Source organism: Octodon degus, unplaced genomic scaffold, assembly GCF_000260255.1.
Source record: "Octodon degus isolate 3935 unplaced genomic scaffold, OctDeg1.0 scaffold00082, whole genome shotgun sequence".
NCBI lineage: Eukaryota > Metazoa > Chordata > Mammalia > Rodentia > Octodontidae > Octodon > Octodon degus.
This window is the reverse complement of record NW_004524658.1, coordinates 5,020,140-5,040,928: the sequence shown is the minus strand read 5'-3', so window position 1 is coordinate 5,040,928 and position 20,789 is coordinate 5,020,140.

Sequence of the window (20,789 nt, the reverse complement as noted above, 5' to 3'; positions counted from 1 at the left end):
ATATAGTTACATTCTGTTAATGAATAGAATGATTTGTTCTAATGGTGTTTGTAAATAGGATCACAAGTCCGCATCTTGTACAGCAATTAACCACTAAGAAGAATATATGCAGTGTATTATTTGTTGAAAAATAAAAAAAGTCTTATTAAAAAAAATAAAAAAAATAAAAAATAAAAAAATAGCAATGAGACAGTTTCAAACCAAATTGTTAAGACAGTTTCAATAATTAACACATTGCATACATTCTTCCTAGTGGTTATTTGCTGTACAAGATGCAGACATGATATCCTATTTACAAACATTGTTAGAACAATTCCCTCTATTCATTAAGAGAATGTAACTATATATCTATCCTAACCACTTTGAATACACAGATACAAAATGGACATTCATCTGTATCCCCTTTTTATTCATCTGTGTCCCCTTTTTACATAATTTACATTTAAAGACATATTATTATCTCAGAGCTAAAAGTGGGAAAAATGATCATTAATAGATGAAAGAGTAAACAAAGAGTGATTTTTTTTTTTGTCATACCAGGGATAGAATTTATGACCTTGTGCTTGCCAGGCAGGCACTTATGTCACTGAGCTATATTCGCAGTCCTAATCTATGATATCAACCTAAAGGACAATCAGTCAGTAATTAAAAGGTATCAAAAACTGATAAATTGGGGCCAGCCAAATAGCTCAGAGGATTAAAGTGCCTGCAAGTAGGCTTAGGCCTTGGGGGTTCCATCCTCAGGCCTGAAGGGCCAGCCCTGCCCCCAGCGCACACTGAGACAGCGATTGAGACTGGGTATGGTGGTGCTCTTCTCTAATCCCAGCTCTTGAGAGGCTATAACTAGGAGGATCACCACAAGTCTAATCTAGTAGTGAGACCCTGAACACCCTGTAGACCCTTCCCTAAAATAGAAAAAAAAAAAAACCTTATAAAATGCCACATAAATAGCTTCTAAAAATATACATGAAATGAAAGAAATTAGTTCTTAAAGGCTAGATATGTATGCTTATATGTATATGAAATACCTGTAATTATCCAGTTTATTGAGACAGAAAACAGATTAGTACTAACTGGAGGAAAAAGGATTTGGGAAAAATCTGAGCAAATATTAATGAGCACATGGTTCATTTGAGGGTGCTGGAAATATCCTAAATTTGGATTATAATGAGAATAGCATATCTCTGTATAAATGTACTAAAAACCATTGTAAAATTTAAGTGGATGAATTTTAAGGTAGATAGATTGTATCTTAAGAAAATGATATAAAATATTTGATTTGAGGGATGCACTCTGATTCTATAACTTTATTAGTAATGTACTGAAATACTTAGAATGGGTTGGTACAAAGCCATGTAAGTTATGGTATGTATAAAGCTATTGCTTTATGATTGTATGCTCATTCAATTGAGAAGATTTAGTTTGCTAAGAGAAGAATATAAAGAAGAAAATTTTGCCCGTAAGCAAAAGCACAGTGTCTATGCTGAAAGTGCAATAAAATCCTCCCTATTCTGGCAATGTTATCTCTCACATTCTCGTTTTCTTTATCTGTAGCTGTATTGGTAATTATATTAGGACATCATCCCATGTCCTAGATGGAATTTTTCTTCAAACCTTATTCAAACTAAATTGCTTTTCTGTAGGTTGAGGAAAACTATTGCTTTCAACTTTACCTGTGTGTTACTGGTGCCAGAACTCTGAATTTTCTATAGTTAGGTTATTTCTTCTTTAACATCTGAATAATAATAATCTATTGGTAGAAAATAAAAAAGGACGGATATTCATTGAATGCTTAATATGTGAAAGTCACTTTCTAAGTATACTAGAAATGTATTAATCCTCTTAATGTACACAATGCAGCAGAAAAGAACAACCTCCTTATACAAGGACAAGAGGTATATATTCACTTGCAATATCTGATTACTTTGAAAGCACAGAATCTATTGTTTTTCTCTGAGTTGAATGATCCACCCATTTCTGTGCCATCTTATGTCCTTCCAAGTAAACAAATTCCTCATTATTAGTGTAGTTCAGTTGCTAACTGAACCTTGATATTTCTTTGTCATTAGAATCATACATAAACATCTTTGGCTGGCATGTGTGTATGTATCTAAAGGTGGGGTCAACATGTTAAGATACATCATTTTCTCTCCATAATTGAAGGGTAAAGACCAAGAATGAAGGTTCACCCACTTGTATGCCCTAACCTATTTAAGTTAACTTTTCCATCATGCATGTTTCAGCTTTGAATTTCCCTTCAAATGAAACCTGAGGATTCTTATGAATCTGCTCTGAAATCATTCTCTGACTAGCAAGTCCGCCCCTTTTGTCCCCTGTCCATATATTTTTTTCCAATGTGACTGCTTGCAGTGTTTCACTAATAGCCTTGAACCCCACTCTGTCCATATGCTGGCTGGTAGCCATCAAAAACATAGCTGGAGGGGGTGGGGGGAGTGAGCTGCCATGTTAAATCGCCTATTTCCCTCCCTCTGGGAAAGGACCTTAACCTCAAGCACTTTCAGTCAATCACAGTCCAAGAGAGAACCTTGAAAATGTTCTGCAACACTGATTGGTTCCATAAAATATGCTGGCTGGATGCAGAAGTTGAGTTTCTTTTAGCTTATTTCATAATAAAGGGCAATGCATGTGCAGTATTCATAGTAATTCAAATCTGACACAAATAATACAGCAAATAATTACAATGACCTTTAACTCACCTCAAATTTAAACAAAGGTTAAGCTGCCCTTTAGGAAAGTAAATATTTTCTGTAGTCAAATAAATGCAGACACCTTTGGAGAGCAGAAAACATTGCCAAACAAAGCGAATTTAAAAATGATTACAACAGAATAATTTCAAAATATAAAGAATGCAAGACTTCTCAGCATAAACAACATCCAGACAGGCAGGCATCTGCCATTATTAATTTACCTTATAATATTTCCAATGGGCTTCCCCACATGTTTTCTGGAAACTGTTGCTTGAAATTTCTGTCTAGAAGGGCAGATTTCAAAGAGAAATATTAGAACTCAGAGAATCTAACTCTCCTCTTCATACCTGATTTAGTAAACAATTTATATTTTATTCCATAAAGCTGCACAAAACTTCAAATGTTTAAGTGGTTACCACACACACCCTACGTCTTAAAAAATAAACCTAGAAGACAATGCTAAGTGAGCAAAGATGTAGCTGATAAGTCTACGCAGTTGTTATAGCCATGTTGAGCTGTTGGTCAGATAAGGAGCAGGTGTGCTTCTACACATTTTCATTTGTTTAGTCTGTGTCTATTTCAAATAGCACTTACAGGAAACTCCACAAAATTTAGGTTATGCATTTTAAAAGTCTTTAATTGTATTTTTTAAAACTTACTTCCTTTTTGAGGTCCAACTGCTAACGATATGTTGACTTTGAAAATTAAGACATCAGCTTGAGACTACAATTGGTGGCACTGCCAAATTTCCCTTCATTAAAATAAGGCCACCTGATTCAATTAGAAGTATTCAGCATGCTTATAATAGTTTTGGTCACAATTTAACTTGCATATCTCAAGGATTAAATTTACAATTTAATAGGACAATAATTGCATGTTCAAAGGAAAACTAAGTTGATTTCCTTTTTGTTTCTCTCATGGCAGCTTTGCCAACTCTGTTATTAAGTAAAGACATTCTTAGAGACATAAATTAATGGGTTTATTTTTAGCCATTTAAAAAAATTTCTTCGTCCCAGGCCAACTTTCCAAGTCCCAAGACCAAAGTTACTCCTAACTTTCTGACTCGGCAATTTTTCTGTGTGTTTCTTTCACCCTCCCTATGCTTCTTTCTACTGAAGTACTTGGCATTGCCCTTGGCAGAGTTAAATGACTTGGGGAAGGAAATAAAAACTACCTCTTAACAAAAGTGAATAACAAAATATTGAAAAGTGTTCTAGGCTTGGTATGGAATCCCTTCATTGTTTTAGCATGTAATACTCGAATTATTTTCCACATTATAAAGATCATACAATGTCCTGCAGTTCCTAACTCTGAATCTCTCCCCCTTGTGATTCATTCTTATGATAAAAGAGAACTTACTGGTATCTTGCTTTTTCTGGCCACCTTTCTACTACAGAAACTTTTTTTTTTCAGGGGAAGGCACACATTGCTCTATGGGATCACTGGAGACTATGTACATGAAACACAAAACAAAATCACGATATGCAAAATTGTATTGTTTAAAGATGCACTTAAATAGATTATATCAGTTTGGGATTTCTTCTTATATAATTTTCAGATGGAAGGAAGACACTCTGTGAAGTTTTGACCCCTTATTCTAGATTGAAATAAAGCAACCCCTTAGTTTCTGAGGTGTTTTTGTCTGCTAACTTACTTATGAGTTCTTGGACATCTTATAAAAAACAGATATCATAGAAAATTTACAATAAATACTACCTTATTGCTTCAAAATGGATGTTATAACATTGAATTTGTGACTGAAGGATTTTTGTTTTCTTCTCAACGTTCATGTACATACTTAACCTTTGAAATGATTCATCTATCTGGTCTACTAACACTCGGTTTCAGTTTTGTACAGAATATTTTTCCTCTCTGTGAATTTCAAATACATGTATGACAATATATCAGGTCAAAGATATGCCTGTTATTGTTTTGATGAATCTACTTTTTGTCCTAGGATGTGCAACTAGAAAGGATGGAACATTGCTTCTCTATGAGCAAGAGTGTTGTTTTTTCCTCACAAGCAATTTATACTTATGCAAGAAAAAATGCAAAAATTAAGTACATTAAAAGAATTCGTAGAAGCCCTGAAATCAGTGAAATTTTGAAAAATCTATGTTTGATTAAGCATCTAAAAGATTTTCCATACAAAGAATTAAGTTTTTTTTTTCTTTTTCAGAAGAAGGGTAGGTTTATCACACTGAACAAAGTTGGGGATTTCAAAGATGGAATTGGACAATTTATTCAGTAACAGACTTTCAAAACAGGCAATGAGATTTTGTATAGCCACCATAAAGGCATGACATTATAAGTAAAGAAGAAAGTGTCAGAAGACTAAAGATGTGGGAAAAAGAACTAGAAAGAGTGAGTCTGGTGCGAACTACCAGAAAACCTGAGCAGCAGGACATCATAGCGGTGCTCAAGGACCAGAATAAACATGCATTCCATATAAGCCATGTAACTTGAAACCAAAAAAGATGGCATAGCTGCCAGAATGGGAAATATCAATTTTTGTGCAAGTGTGTGTGTGTGTGTGTGTGTGTGTGTGTGTGTGTGTTAAGGAGATGAGAGTTAGCTAGGAACGAATAGAATCTGAGACATAGGCTAGTAGGTGTAAGTCATGAGGGAAGTAATGAGACATAAAAGTAGAGAGGGGCCAGAATGTCTTTTTCAATACAGTGATGTGTACATAACTGATAGTGAAATGCTACTAAATGCAGAAATAGGGGACCCGGGAGATAGCTGAGTGGAATAAGCACTTGCCTGGCAAGTGCAAGGTTCTGAGTTTGATCCCTGATACCAATCAATCAATCAATCAATCAATAAATAAAATAAATGCAGAAGTAAATCTAAGAGAAACAGGTGAGCAACTACGTTTTTCCTATCTCAAGACACATGAACTTTCTGAAAAGCAGTTGTAATCGTCTAATCATTAATATAACCTCAGTAACTTCATATACTGACTTTACATACCATCTGTGTAAAATAATCACATCAATTTCTCATTAACTTGATTTTGTATGGGATTTTCTTCTCTTACCTTCAAAGAGAAATGACCATTCTCTTTCTGCCATAACTTCTGTGTTTCTCTTTCGAGGTGACTTAGCACACTATCTCACGTTAATTTGAGAGCATGTTTATTTCCGTCTCGAAAGGATATTCATTAAAAGCAAGTTTCCCTTTTCATACTTTGCAAGTTAACAAATGTAAGCACCATCTTTGATATTTGATTGTTATTTACTAATAGTAATAGGAATTGAATTATGATGACTGTTCTGGTTTTAGCTAAAGGTCTGTCTACAGAGGTTATTCATAGGACAGAAAGTGAGCCCATCGGTTGAATCAAGGAATGTGTCTTTTGTTTGGTTATGTGTTGGAAGGAGGGGAAATTATTTATTTGACAAAAGTCCCTGAAAATAGTGCATAAATTGAGCTTTAAATAGGTTCTATAGCTTTATATAGATTTCTCTGCCCTCAGTTACTGGAGATCAGGGTGCTAGCCTACTCATATGAGTAATTATTTTATTGCTGCAAAATATAAAGAAGGTTGGAAGAAATTCTCTCACCACAAACATTTATAAAGCCATGTCTATCTCAAACAGCTAGCATGTATTTTACCATATAAATAATAAAAATAAATCTTAAAGCAGAATCTTTTCACTCTTTGGCTGTTATGAAGCTCAATGAAGCGTTGTTGTTTCATCTTAAATATTTTCTTGTGCTTCATATCCAATGTTTTTACCTAGTCTCTTCTAAGGAATTTTCTTATGATTTTAGTCTTTTTTCTTCACCTCAATATTCTATTGTGTAATAATATAATTTAAAAAAATCATCTCAAATACATGTAGGGGTAAGGCAGGATATAAAGTAATTAATAAGTAAAATAAATCCAGGCATGCTAGCCCTACACAGCACCTGCCTGCCAATAGCACCTCATGCAAACCACATTGTGCTGTTTAGAATGAATGAAAGCAATGGTCTCCAGTTGGTGGCCAACAGGCAAAAATCATGCTCACTGACATGTTGTGTTTGGCCCACATTGTTCATTTACAGTGTAATTGCTTGCCAATCTTCAAAATTCAAAAACAATTATGCAGAATCACATTGCTTCTTAAAAGGGCCTCTGGTCCATAACTGTGATACCTGACGGGCAGCACCTCCCGGCCTTACCCATTGTCTCCCAGGCCCTCGTAGTCTATTGGGGTTTTGGTTCATTTCACTTGGCTCCACTCCTTTCATTTATCTGACCTGCTACACACTGTAAGGATCTTGCTCAGGGCTTCTTGGGCTTCTTCATTAATCATAAGAGCAATTTACTTAAATAGGTCATCATCATTCATTACCATTTTTCCTCTACTAATAAAATGATAAATTTTATCATCATTTTTTACCCTTCTTTCTGGTCTATAAGGGACAACTGAAATTTTGAATATTAAGCCAGAATCTACCTGTTTGTTGTATTTTTATCTGCATATTACATTTCTCTATATCTGGAGATATTAAAGTTACCTCAATCCTCCAAACCACGGTCTTGAATCTAGCAAGAAATTCTTACAACAGCCAGAAACTCTATCATAATAACTCTTATTTAATATATCATTTTAATAGGTTTGATTATTTTTTCATCAGCCAACAGCAGAAAAGCAATAGTATTAAATACAAGCACAGTTGTAAGAGGAAACATAACAAGAATATACATTCTGTGTCAAAAAAACAAGCTAGATGTATACAGAATTATTACTTTGTGTGAAAGTAAGTTTTTTCAGCAATGCTCAATTACATTCTTATTTCCTGTTAAAGAAAGTGTGAGGGGGCTACAAGTTTCCGAGTTCTGTTTCTATTCATGAGATGTCTTGTGTTAGCTTATGAGAGCCAATGTTGTATGTGTTTTCCCAGCTGAACATTCACTGGTTTCATCTGTTTCATGTTGTAGCTTATTGTTAGAAAGAAAGATGGTTACTAAATTTTATTGACACATAATTGTCCAATTATAAGTCACTAGACTTTTGCATGGCTTTGTACCTAAACATGAGCTGTTGTCCATCTCATCGTCCTGAAATGCTCATGTTTCAATTCTTGAACTGAAGAATTCCTATTAAATATTAATGCCCTTTTATGTGTCAAGTTTTCCATAAATTCTCCTCTGAAGTAACTATTAATAAATTTCAGCAAAATTCTTTCTATCACGTCTTGTTTTTCTTTGGATATTTTGTCTCTTATGTGGTGATTAACTTCTATAAGGGAATAGGTGATGGATAGATAAATAGATAAACATTGTGGTCATTTACTACAAATTATAGTGTATATGTGCTCTTAAGCCTAAATCAAGGTGATTTCATGGCAAATGAATTAAGTAGAAAAATATTTCATTGTTTTTAATATATGCTATCAACCAGTAAAAGCAGGCAATCACAAGGAAGAGGTATAAGAAAGAATCACAGAGAATTTAGTTCTCTATCCCAGCAGAGGGAGAAACTAATTGTTTTGGAGAACAAATGTACATACATTTACATATACAGGACCTGGATCAGTGTATGAGCACATCTGATACTCAATACTTATTTTAGGGACAATATTTAACAAATTTTGTTTTGGCAGCATTAAATGCTTATCCATGTTGTCTTATGCTTTCATTAGAAATTTTTAAATGGCAACCTAAACTTTATGTGTAGTACTAACAAATTACAAGTGACAGGTCACTGTTATTTACTATAGAAAAATAGTCACTATGTGTCAGAAGCTGTTTTGCTTAAGTCTGTCTATGTCAGTAAATAAAGACTAAGTTATGTGTCCAGATAATGTTTTTTTCTCAGAAGTGAAGAAAAGACAATCTGTGATGGAGAATGGAAAAAGGAAGGAAGATAAAAGTAAAAATATATGTATATCTTTACACAAGATAGTTAAAATAGTTATACAGCCATTGTTTTCTTAATTAATTGAAAAGAGGGTTTTGTTGTCATATTGTTTGGATAAGATACGAAGACAACAATACACAATGTGTTAATTATTGTAACCATCCTACCAGCCTATTTTGAAATTATATTTTATTATTGTTTCCTCTTTAAAATAAAAAAAGAAGTAAAATGTGGTTCTGGCAAAATATAGCTTGACTATATTAAAAAATTATGCTCAAGGGGCTTCATTGCTTGCTACAAGTTTAGGATGTGAGGAAAATTCTGAAGGAAAGGCAGCCTTGGTGTGTGGACATTTCTGTGCTACCACCAAGTTGTTGTTGCTTTTTTCTATCTTTGAATGTTCTTTGATTCTCCCTTTAAGAGAAAACAAGTCCATTCAGTAGCATCAAAGTGAATGTCGTCCATAGCAATCTGGATGGGAATCAGTAGCAGGGGCTGGCCTCAGCGTCTGTGGTTCACGGGGATGTCACTTTTCAGAGACAATGTGGGCAACTGGGAAGCAGGGGAAGTTTCTGAATGACCCCACAGCAGGAGAAGAGCGGTCAGCACTGCAATAATGGCTTAAGCTGGCAGGACTCCACCTCTGGGGTGGTCTGTGGTCACTCTGTCAAGACCCTCTTTCATTAGCACTATGAATGCTTCAGGGACACATTGCTTGAAAGGTGAAAAGTTGGAAGAACTGCTGTTCTTCATGGCTGCAGATCAGGAGAGTTTATTTAGGGCCTTCTAAGAGCAGGCTCTGAAAGAAAGAACAAAATGCCTCCACCGTTTTTCATGAGTTCTCAAATGCAGTGTGGCACAGATTTTCATGATTAACAAACTGCTCTTTCTGTCTTGTTTGGAAATGGGGCTTCTTTTGGCACTATGTTCCCCTCTTTCACTCCACAGGAAATCTAAATTTACTGAGGCTGAGAAGTTAGTGTTTTAGGCTACAGGTAGCAGCAACTGCCTAACCGACAAAAAAGAAAAAAAAAAAATAGTGGATAAAAATTTTATCAAAGGTATTGAGTAGGGCTTTGTGGTTTTTTTACATAGACCTGAAGATATGTTTCATTTAGTGAAATAACCAGTAAAGATATGAAGAATTATAGATGTCTAAGGACATGTGTGTTTTACTTTTCATTCTTTTCACTAGTAAAATCAACAGCATTGATGATTTGGATTCAATCAATGCTTTGTTGTAAAAGTGAACTTTATTGTATGTGTAGTTTATTATATATGTAAGGAATCATATGGGAAAATTAATCGATAAATTGAACAAAAATTATCAAGAACAATTTAAAATTAATAGAGCAGGCCATATTTTTGAAAATTTTCATTTAATGTAATCTCAGTTCTAGAATGTCATGAAGAAGAGATATCTAAAATTGTGTGCTACATGCACCCATAGGCACATCTTTCTCACTATGACTGATACTTTAGTAATTCAAAATATTAATGTTACCAGATCTTAAAAAGTAATATATAGAAATATCGTAAATATATTCATTTATATTATTGTTATATTATATATTAGTGGGTATATTTATCATTTGAAGTTTTTTTTTATTTTAGCATTTCATTAGAAGTCTAATTTCAACTCAGAGATTCATTTACCATTTCATTTGGATAATTTTATCTTAATTAAAGCTCTGCTTTTGAACAAAGAATAGTATGCAGTAGATGAATTTAGAAGGGCATAATAATAGAAAGCATGGAACACCCTTCATAATATTTTCTTGCTTTCCATTTGAAGGCTTATGTTTGCTTTTATTTTTACCCATAAATATGATATTTTCATGAATATTAAATAAATATGTTCCATAAGTACTGAAGACATTACAGAAAATTATGTTAAAAATAAAAAAATTCTAAAACATTTCATTTCTGTAACTAAAAATTTCAATGGTTTGTTGTATAGTTTTTGCTGACTTCTCTTTCTATAATTTTGAAGAAATAGATCTATTTCTTAAGTCCTCTTTTTTTCTTTTCCTTAAGTCCTCTTGATAAACTTTTAACTCCTGAGAAAAGACAGAGACTTCTAGGAGAGTATGCTCTGTGTGCATTTTTAACAAGTTACAATTATTACTTCTACTTTTATATTTTTATTTATCATAAGAGTTAGAATACAACTACATATTTTAGAATATTTGTAAGTCTAAAATACCCCTGTACTATTTAGATGAGCACTTATAAAGTCTTACTTCTACTTTTGGATATAGATTTATGATACTAAGCTCAAAGAATATCTTTAAATTATAAGTATGTATTTGAAGGTATTGCAAATCCTAGAAAGATAGGAGTTATAAATGACTAATCATTATATGTTATCACATGGAAGCACTTAGCACTCACAAAAAATTATTTACAGCAATGAGTAAATGAGTCAATATGAGGAGTACAAGAATGAATAAATTCTGCCAGCCGGGGCCACACCTAGACCCTGGGGCTCTCCTCAAGTCTCTCTATCCACAGTCTTCTGGGCTCCTGCCTCGTTAGTTCATCTCTCTTGGTCTGGTAAAAGCTAAGCTAGTTGATATGATAGATTCTTTCCCTTCCCTGTGCCATGATTGAATGCCAGAGACTGCTGTGAGAAAGTCCACAGGAAGAGTTATAAAGAAGAAATCAAAGCTTCCTTGTTACTTCCTTTAATGTACCCTCCTTCTTTCTTGCCTGTGTTTGAAATCTAAGAGTTCAGTTATCTCAATTTGCATCCTTTTTGTCCAAACCTGCTCCAGGGAAGGAAAATGGAAGTTTTTCATTTCACAAAGGTACAAATGCTGATGTATCTAATGAAAGACCTCCACTTCTTATTTATCCTTTGCCAGAAGAATGAGGTCCTATCTCCAGGTCTCTATGGCTTGGAATGGGGACAATTTGGTATCCAAAATACTTAACTAATGTAAATTTTTGACCTTTGGTTTGCTGTCTAGTGTTTGGATCTGGTTCTAGTTCTTATTCTACTTTGTTACTTAGACACAATGCCCAATCCACATCTACAAGTATAACGAAGAAAGTTTTATTTTAGCTCATGGATAATGGAGATTTCAATATTCAGTCAACTGGCTCCCAGTCAGGCAGCATGTTTGAGGGCCATAGTATAGGAGAAAGGGCTCATCACATGGTGTTGGGAAGCAGAGAGAAATCCAGGGAGGAGTGGAGAAGGATCCCTCCAGAGGCAAGGCCTCGCAAAACAGTCACCTTCTAAAAGTCCTATTAGTGAGTTCATGAGATGTTAGCATTAGATGTTCAAATGGGAATGCTTTAGATATAAATCATGGCAGTGACAAAGTTAACTTTGCCACACACTACGTGCACATTTTTCCTCTTTGGACTTTCCAAATCATATCACTGTTACTGTGTTGTAGCTGTCAAGGAGAGTCTAACAGGATTCCAGCTTTAGATTTTAGTCCCATGAGATTTCATGAAGGGTTGTTTCTCCACTTATTACAGGTGGCATTAATGTAACCTAAATGTCAATGTTTAAGAAAGGTGATATTTTTACAGGGTTTCTAGACTTTCACGAAAGAAAACAAAGCATGGAATATGCCTAGGTAAAGATACTTCCTGGAATATCCTTTTTTTCTCCTGTTGTGTCAGAGTATTCTTTTTCTCTAGCAATTTTTTATGTGATCAGTAGCTATTCCATTATGATGGTATTTTCTTCTCATTGAGGTGTTTTATCAAATGTTTCCATTTCAGAAATGGGATTTAATAAAAGTGCATGCCAACTACCACACACAGCATACTGTGGGTGCATTTACTACACTGGGTTTGAATTTGCTACACTTCAAAGGAAACTGCTTAATATTTGTTACTACAAATGTTCATACAATTAAGACCCTCTAATAAGAAAAAGAAATCTAATTTTCCAGAAAACAAAACAAAGCACAACAAAACATAGCAAACTTAAGAAAATAAAAAGACAAGAGTGCAGTTGTCCTTTCTAGTTTGTATAGTAGCATTCCATGGGTCTTTGGGCTCCTCCCAAGGTAAACTAAAATAAACACTAACAGACTATTGCAAAGGCCAATTTACGGAAACTGCATTACGAGGTTCTGAACACAGCCCAGATAACAAAAATATTATGCTTGCTGTTTACAGTAGAGTTAGTCAGTTTATTAGCTAGAGAGCTTCATTACGTATAAAAGATGCCAATGATAGTCTCCTACTCAAAATAAACTGGCATAAAGTGAACTGCATATACAATTTGTGAGGAATAGTTACTTTGCTATTTATTTAATAATTGACCATAAATGGAGTCAAAGTGCAAAGGGAAAAACTAAAAAAGCAGCCCACTAAGGACTTTTTGAAAGATTGATAAATAATGTGGAATCTCAATTAGGCTGTAGAAGGAATGCAGATATTAAAAATTTGGTCAAGAATCTAATTAGCTGGAGGTAATTAAACAGTCTCACACGGGGTCATTAATCTTTTCCACAGACCTTTGATGTTTTGCACACTGTCTCCTAGTCATTAATAAAATTCATAACACTCCACTTTGTGCTGTTTTATCATCATGTTTTTTCTCTGTAAGAGCATAGAGCAAGTGTCATTGTATCACAAGGGCCTTACTTTAGTTAATTTCTTTTCCTCCCCCCTTGCTTGTTAGGATTAACCATTTAATGGCCCAAAGGAAGAGGAAAAAGCTCATTTAAACTTGGCCTTACCTTAGGTAAATAATCAGTTTTGTGACTTTGTCATTTTTTTAATGAGGTCTTTATCTTTCCCATTCAAATGTCTGTAAGGGGTAAATAATAGAAACTACCTGAAGATTATCATAGTCACATATTATTAAAGTTGTATTTACTCAAAGGAAAAAATAATCAATTGATTAAGAAAATAAAACTAAATGGAAATTATAAATCCAAATTTCACAGTGAGTGACAAAGAGAGAATTTCAATAGTTCATTATTCTGCTAAATTTCAAAGTAATCCAATATTCAGAATTATCCAAATCAATATTGGCTGACAAGAAAAATACAGACTACAGTTACAAAATATGATTCCTGTGAATAGGAGAAAATACTTTGTTCATTTTCATAAATGCAGTATTTAGATATAGAGTATTTTATTTCAGTCTCTGAACAAAATACATTTTTTTTAAAAAAGATAACCTGTTGTTCACAGAATTGATTTTATTTTAATAGGGCTGGTTACTCCAAAAACCATGTACCTGCCCCCTGGTAGGCTATATTGAATTAGCAGAGAATGTTGAAAGAGATGGAGCTATTCAGAACATTTGACCTTAAGGATAACACTCTCACAAAGAAGGCAAAATATATAGGAAATGGCTTACTCATCTAAAAATACCTGAAGACTTCAGAAGTGTTCATTAAAGAAATCTATAGAAGTGATGCCTATGGAATACTGAACATAGAGAAAGCTATTTCATGTTGAATAGTTGCTTCTGATAGAAATATTGTTAAACCAAAAAAGGAAACAAAATAAAACAAACAAAGAGTCATATTTATATAATTAAATGAAATACTTTACAAAAATATTTTTTTCTTAATTTTAGGTACATTTAGATATTATCAGATATTGTGCCTTTTGTAGATAAAATTACAACATATTCTCTCCTTCAAAATCAATTCTATTACCAACATAATTGCTACTTATGAAAATATGTGATAATTTTTCTGATAAAATTGAAAATATTTGCAAAAATTATATTCTATTTTTAAAAGATCATCCTAACACTTATTTTACTTATTTTAGTATCTAGAGACAGTTTCATTTACTTAAAAACTAATAGAAAAAAAATTTGGAAAAGTATGTGAATTGTAAAAAGCAATATCATATTTAAGAAAATGTCTTGATTGCTTACTATGTAAGACTGACATGCAATACATGAAGCCTAATATATACAGAGAGAATAAATCAACTTCTTGTACCAAAAGCAGATACTTAGAAAAATCTTTGTGAACTCCTCAATCAAAAATAGAAACACTCATTCACATTGATTAAAATTTAATAGTGATTTGAATAAATTACTAAATCGGGATGTTTATTCTAAGCCATTACTGAGTGAAACTAATTGTTACATTTGTACAGCTTTGTTATTCTCAATTCTCCAGAGAGAAATTTGAAACAGGTTGAAAGTAATAACTAAGTGAATGTAAATAAATGACTAAGTGAATGTAAATAAAATATTAAAGTGTTTGCACAATTTTGAAGGCTTAAGATTATGCCAGAATAACAAAAATAAGTTTAGATCACACTCTGAGAACTAGACCTCCTGTGAAGGAGTTTGCACTGTTCAGGGAGCAATTAACTCCCTTAAATGAAGTCCCAATTGAAGACTTATATTTAAAAAGGAAAAATGACTTTAAATAACACAAAAATAAATGGAGTTTATCGACAATGTATTTGACATTGAGTAAAATTTTACATCAAGATGTTTCTATTTTATGCTTATGTACACATCTGTCCATGTTTGATGTTGTAGCTGTGTCATTTTTGAAACTATTTTTCATGAGGTGACATTGGCTAAGAGAACAATATAAACAAAGACCATATATTAATGTAATTTATCATTATGTGCTATAAAAAATTACATCTTAAAAAGCAGGATTAAAACATAGTGCTTTAACTGTAAGAAAAAAAGAGTTTATGACAGCATCAGGGATTCATTTTCATAAGTAAATGGCTAAAATATATAAATACCATGGCATTAAAATGATTATTTTAATATTTAGCTGGAGTTTATGCCATATTAGTGGTATGTAACTAAATATTCATATCTGCTTTACATAGTCTGCTGAAAGATCGCAAGTATACAACTCACTAGAAGTGCAAATGTTTTCTTTGTTAAGTACATATCTCTACCTCTTGTGGTCCTAGCATTTTGTGTTATTTCTTTCTGTGACAAGAACCGAGGAACACAAAAGGAGTATCCAACTGCGTGAGTATTGGACTTTAATACTATCTCCCCACTTCCTGGTTAACTGTAAGGTCATTCCTCAAGCAGCAGGGCATAGGGGAAATACACAATTCTAGAATCATTATATCATTTCCTGTCCTGTTTCCTGTCAACTGTTCCTGCCAGAAATGGCTATTCATGACCTATTTTCACGAAGTGATAGAAGAAGCTGAATTAAAAATTATACCGTAGAGTTAGATTTTTCTCCTAAATGTAGTTATTAAATGTGGACTAAAGAGGGCAGGAGATACTCTATATAAAAACAACAGAGGCCCAAGAACTCTAGGAGAAACTCATACCTTTGTTTGAATATAAAATAACGTGATTTATTTTCAGCAAAATCTGTATAAATGCTTTAGTTACTTTGACACTGGGATTCACTGGGGTTTCAGTAACATTTATAGTGTGGGATTCCTTATACTGAGTGTTTGGAGTACTTCTCTGCATTTGCATTACATAGAATGTTTTTTAAACATTTAAAAAAAAATTTGTATTATCTTCTTCCTAGATAAAATGGAAGCCAGGAGCTTATAGTGGCCAGAAAACCTCTTACTCACTTAACTTCAAAAAGGATCTTTTCCAAAGTTTGCCTCAGTCCTGCTTTTCTGAAGCTCTTGCAACATAAATCATGAAAGTATTTTCCTATAAATTGATGTGAATTTTCACACACACACACACACACACACACACACACACACTCATGGTTAGACTTCCAGTCTCTTTAGTGACAGGCTCTACCCTTTATTTCCTTTCCTCAGAGAATAAATTTATCTACCAAAATCAAGTATCTGAAATCAGTCTGCATATTGGGAAGTCAAAGAATGATAATAGTTGTCATGTGTAGGTAGGTATTCAAAAAAAACTCTTAAATAATAGCAGGGCACTATAACTTTTTCCTTCTTTACTTCTAGGCAGCAGTCATTTATATTTTGTATACATGATCTGTCATATTCAAAAACATATTCAAGTAATTAAACAGAAAAACAATGGTTCTGAAAAGTATCTTGTTTTGTTTCTAAGGTGGGTATGGTTGAGTTTACTGTTCTTTGGAGAATTTTATTTGAATTATTTTATTTTTTTCCTGACATATTCTTAGGAAAAGTTTAGTAATTACTGGGATAGTTCATTTATTCTTGCAACAAAGTATTTTGTAAATCAATATTTTTATTTGAAATTTAACTTCTGTCTATGGAAGATGTTATAATGGTTCCAAGTGTAATTTTGTAGGCCAGGTAAATGTAAATACCAAAAATAAAAAGGGCTTATGCTTATTAAAATGATGAAATATTCAGATAACTGAATATAGTTACATTTAAAGAGTTTAATACTGAAGTTACATACCAGGAAAATTCAATTGCTTCCATGTGGGTAAAGTTGGGAACTCCTCATCTCTCAGCATAACTGACATAAATATTGGTCCTGCACACTTGGGTCCTTCTAATCTCTGGATGCTTCTCCTAGTCAGATGCCAAGATAAATAGTCGCTGATATTATAGAATTAACTTCTGAATTTATAGAAATAAAAGACAGGATCACTCCTGAAATCACAATTATGTAGGCTGGCATCCTGCCTCACCATGCCAGTAAATGATATTTTAAAAAATATTATGATCAAATAATCTGAGGTGGGGCTGGTAAATAGCTAAGCAGAATAAGTGTTTGCTATGGCAAGCACAGAGACCAGGGTTCGATCCCCAGTCCTACATGCCATGCTGGCTCCACCCCTGGGGCACACGCTAAGACTACAGTTGAGATGGCGTGGTGGTGTACTCCTGTAATCCTAGCTCTTGGGAGGCTAAAAGCAGGAGAATAACTACGAGTCTGATCTGCGTAGTGAGATCCTGTAGACCCTGTACTAAGTACAAAACAAAAACAAACAAACAAAAAGACCCAAAAATACCCAACTGGATTATCTCTCTAGTGTTTATAAAACCTTTTATTGTTCCAACTTATTAGGATCATGTTTCTGATTATTTGAGAATGAGAGGAAAAGAGGTTGCCCCTATTACAGTAGAAACAGTCTAGAAATTACTACAGTAATTTCAATGTCATGAACTTGTATAGAGAGACAAATATATATGAGATTCTAAATATAGATTCAGCCACCTCTGAAAACACTCTATGACTACGTAGGCATTTGCGGGCTGTCATCTAGATCAAACCATAACATCCTTGCTGTGTTTACTTTAAGGATACTTAGTAAAGTGGAAGGTTACAAAACTAACTTCATTAAATCTCTTTGGATCTCATTGATAACTTTATGTGTTCCTCTTTGTCTGTTATGCAATTTAGTTTTGCCTTCAGCCATACTCACCAGTATAAAGTAGAAAAACATCGTAGATTTTTAAGGTCTAGCAGTTTAGAATTTTTTATCTGATAAGGGAAATTTTAAAAATCCCAATCTTATAATTTACATAGAATAGAGTATCTGAAAAAAAGAAAAGAAAAGAACCTACAGGTCATGGAGATAGCTCAGTAGAATAAGTGCTTGCCTGACAAGCACAAAGGCCTGTGTTCAATCACCAGAACAGCCAAAAAAAAAAAAAAAAAAAAAAAAGAATACTGTATCTGGGATTAATTCTATCTCAAACATGATTTAGTTCCTTAAGAAGGTATGGGACATTCTGTCAATAATCTATCTCTAGTAGATTCCTTCAGAAGGACCTGGCACGTTCATTGGCTAGCAAGAAAAATAAAGTATTGTACAATTCCCCTTTTAACAACAACAACAACAAAAACATACTTGGATACATAAAATGTGAATTATTATTCAAAATCAGTAAGGATGAGTGAAGTGAAAAAGCAAAACCCACATGTTTAATATTTTTGTGTTTTTATATCTGAATATTAGCAATGTGATTGGAAACTGCTATCTGAGGTAATATCATTAGGGAATGGGCCTTTAGGAAGTGATTACTCTCTCAGGAATGGGGTAACTGCCCTTGTGAACAAAAGAGGTTTCATTATTTCTTCTACTGTGGAAGGACAGAGCAACAGTGCACCCTTGTTGAAATAGAGCAAGACCTGAGTCATGGGTGTCCTGAATCTTGCGTCTCAGACCTTCTATCCCCATATGTTTGCTGCTCCTGTTGTTTATTAGGTATCCCCTGTAAGGCATTGCCTTACAGAATTCTGACTGGACTAAGACAACTTAGTTCAGTACACAAATTGGGGCGAGTTACCTGTGCCATGAGGCTGTGCTCAGAACTCATGGAGTTTATCTTGTTCTTTCTTTAGGGATCTAAGGTCCAAATATTAGTACTCAGCAAAGAAGAGGACTTGGTGCCAATTCAGGAGAACAGCCAGCAAAAATATATCTAGTTAAGAATGGAGTGGGTTCTGCCAGTTTCTAGCCCCCGCTTGCCATGTCAGCCCCACAGGCATGCTGAGATGGCGACTGAGACTGGGCATGGTGGCACTTGCCTATAATCCCAGCACTTGGGAAGCTGAAAACAGGAGCATTACTGTGAGTCTGATGTGTGTAGAAAGACCCTGTAGTTCTTGTTCTAAATACATAAAAAATAAATAAGTAAACAAAAAATACATAAAAGAGTGGAGTGGCAAAAATACTTACAATTTAAAATGTAGCTTATTAATTTATATTTCTTAATAGGTTTTTTGGTACAGAGAATACTTAGACAAAAATCATATTGTTTACTTTTATCCTATCTTTCTTCTTCTTCCTCCTCTTATTCTCCTGTTCTCCTCCCCTACTCCCCTCCTCCTCCCCTCCTGCTCCCCTCCTCCTCCCCTCCTCCTCCCCCCCCCCCCCCCCCCCCCCCCCCCCCCCCCCCCCCCCCCCCCCCCCCCCCCCCCCCCCCCCCCCCCCCCCCCCCCCCCCCCCCCCCCCCCCCCCCCCCCCCCCCCCTCCTCCACCTCCTCCTCTCCCTCCTCCTCCTCTTCCTCCTTCTTCTTCCTCCTCCTCCCCACCTCCTGTCCCTCCTCCTCCTCCTCCCCTTCCTCCTTCCCTCCTCTCCCTCCTCCACCTCCTCCTCCTCCTTCTTCTTCTTCCTCACTATACAGCTTAGACTTGTAGGTATGCAGTACGGGACATCAAACTCAGGACCCTTGCACTTGCCAGGCAGACTCTTTAGACCACTGAGTTATCTCCACAGAGCCTCCTATCCTTCTTTGAACATAAATAAAGACTGGATTATACAACTGCTGAACTAGCTGACACAATTATTCAAAAAACATTATTCAGAGGAGGTGTCCCTCACTATAAATCATACAGTGTAAGAGGGCAATTAAAGGATAGTGACTTTGGTAAATTTTCTTCTTTGATTGGCATATAACATTTGCAGTAATTTATTGGGGTAGAGTATTATAACTTGTTATATGTATACAAAGAGTTATGAATAAAGGGAATTAGCATTTCTGTTGTCACAAAATATTGATTTTTCCTTTATTTACATATATATTTAATAAATTTTAGACTATAATTGAATTATTGTACTAATAATATCCATGAGACCTGTAAACACCTGTGTTTATTTAAAAATCATTTACAATATCTAAGATATCAATGAACTGATTGGTCTACAGATGAATGAATAAATATACATGGCTTGAATACACAGTGGAATACTATTCATCAATGGAAAAGGTGACATTTTGCCAGGATATTATAAATGAAATGAACTCAACACAGAAAGAGAAATACCACATGTTTTCTCTCATTCTAAAAGCTAAAAAGAATGGTCGCTTTTGAATTCAAAGTAGAATACAGATTAGAAGAGAGTAGGAAGTGTTGCAGGAGTAGGTAAAGAGGGTGGATAACAGATTTCAAAGTATGATTAGTTATGAGATGATACAAGAAGCTTTTCATATATATTTAAGCAATAGCCACAGTTGGGAAACAATGGTGAATTATATGTGATTGTCTTTTCAAGGATTTTTGTTTCAGTTCTGAGAGGGTGTGTCTTAGTTACTCTTCTCTCGTTGCTGGAACAAATACCCGACACACAAAATGAAGGAAGGAAAGGTTTATTTAGCTCACAGTTACTGGAGGTTTCAGTCCATACTCAGCTGAGTCCAATGCAGAGCAGCACAGAGCAGAAGGCAACCTTTCATGGCAGTGGCAAAGAGCAAGAGTGCAAGGGAAGGGTAGCAGCAGCTCAAGCAGCTAGCTTCTCTTCCCTCCTTGCATTGTAATGCAAATTACCTGCCCCAGGGTAGGGGAAGTACTCACAACTATGGGTACTTCCCAGTATTTACCCACCTATGGGTAATCCCAGCAGTACTAAAACCCATAATCCCAGC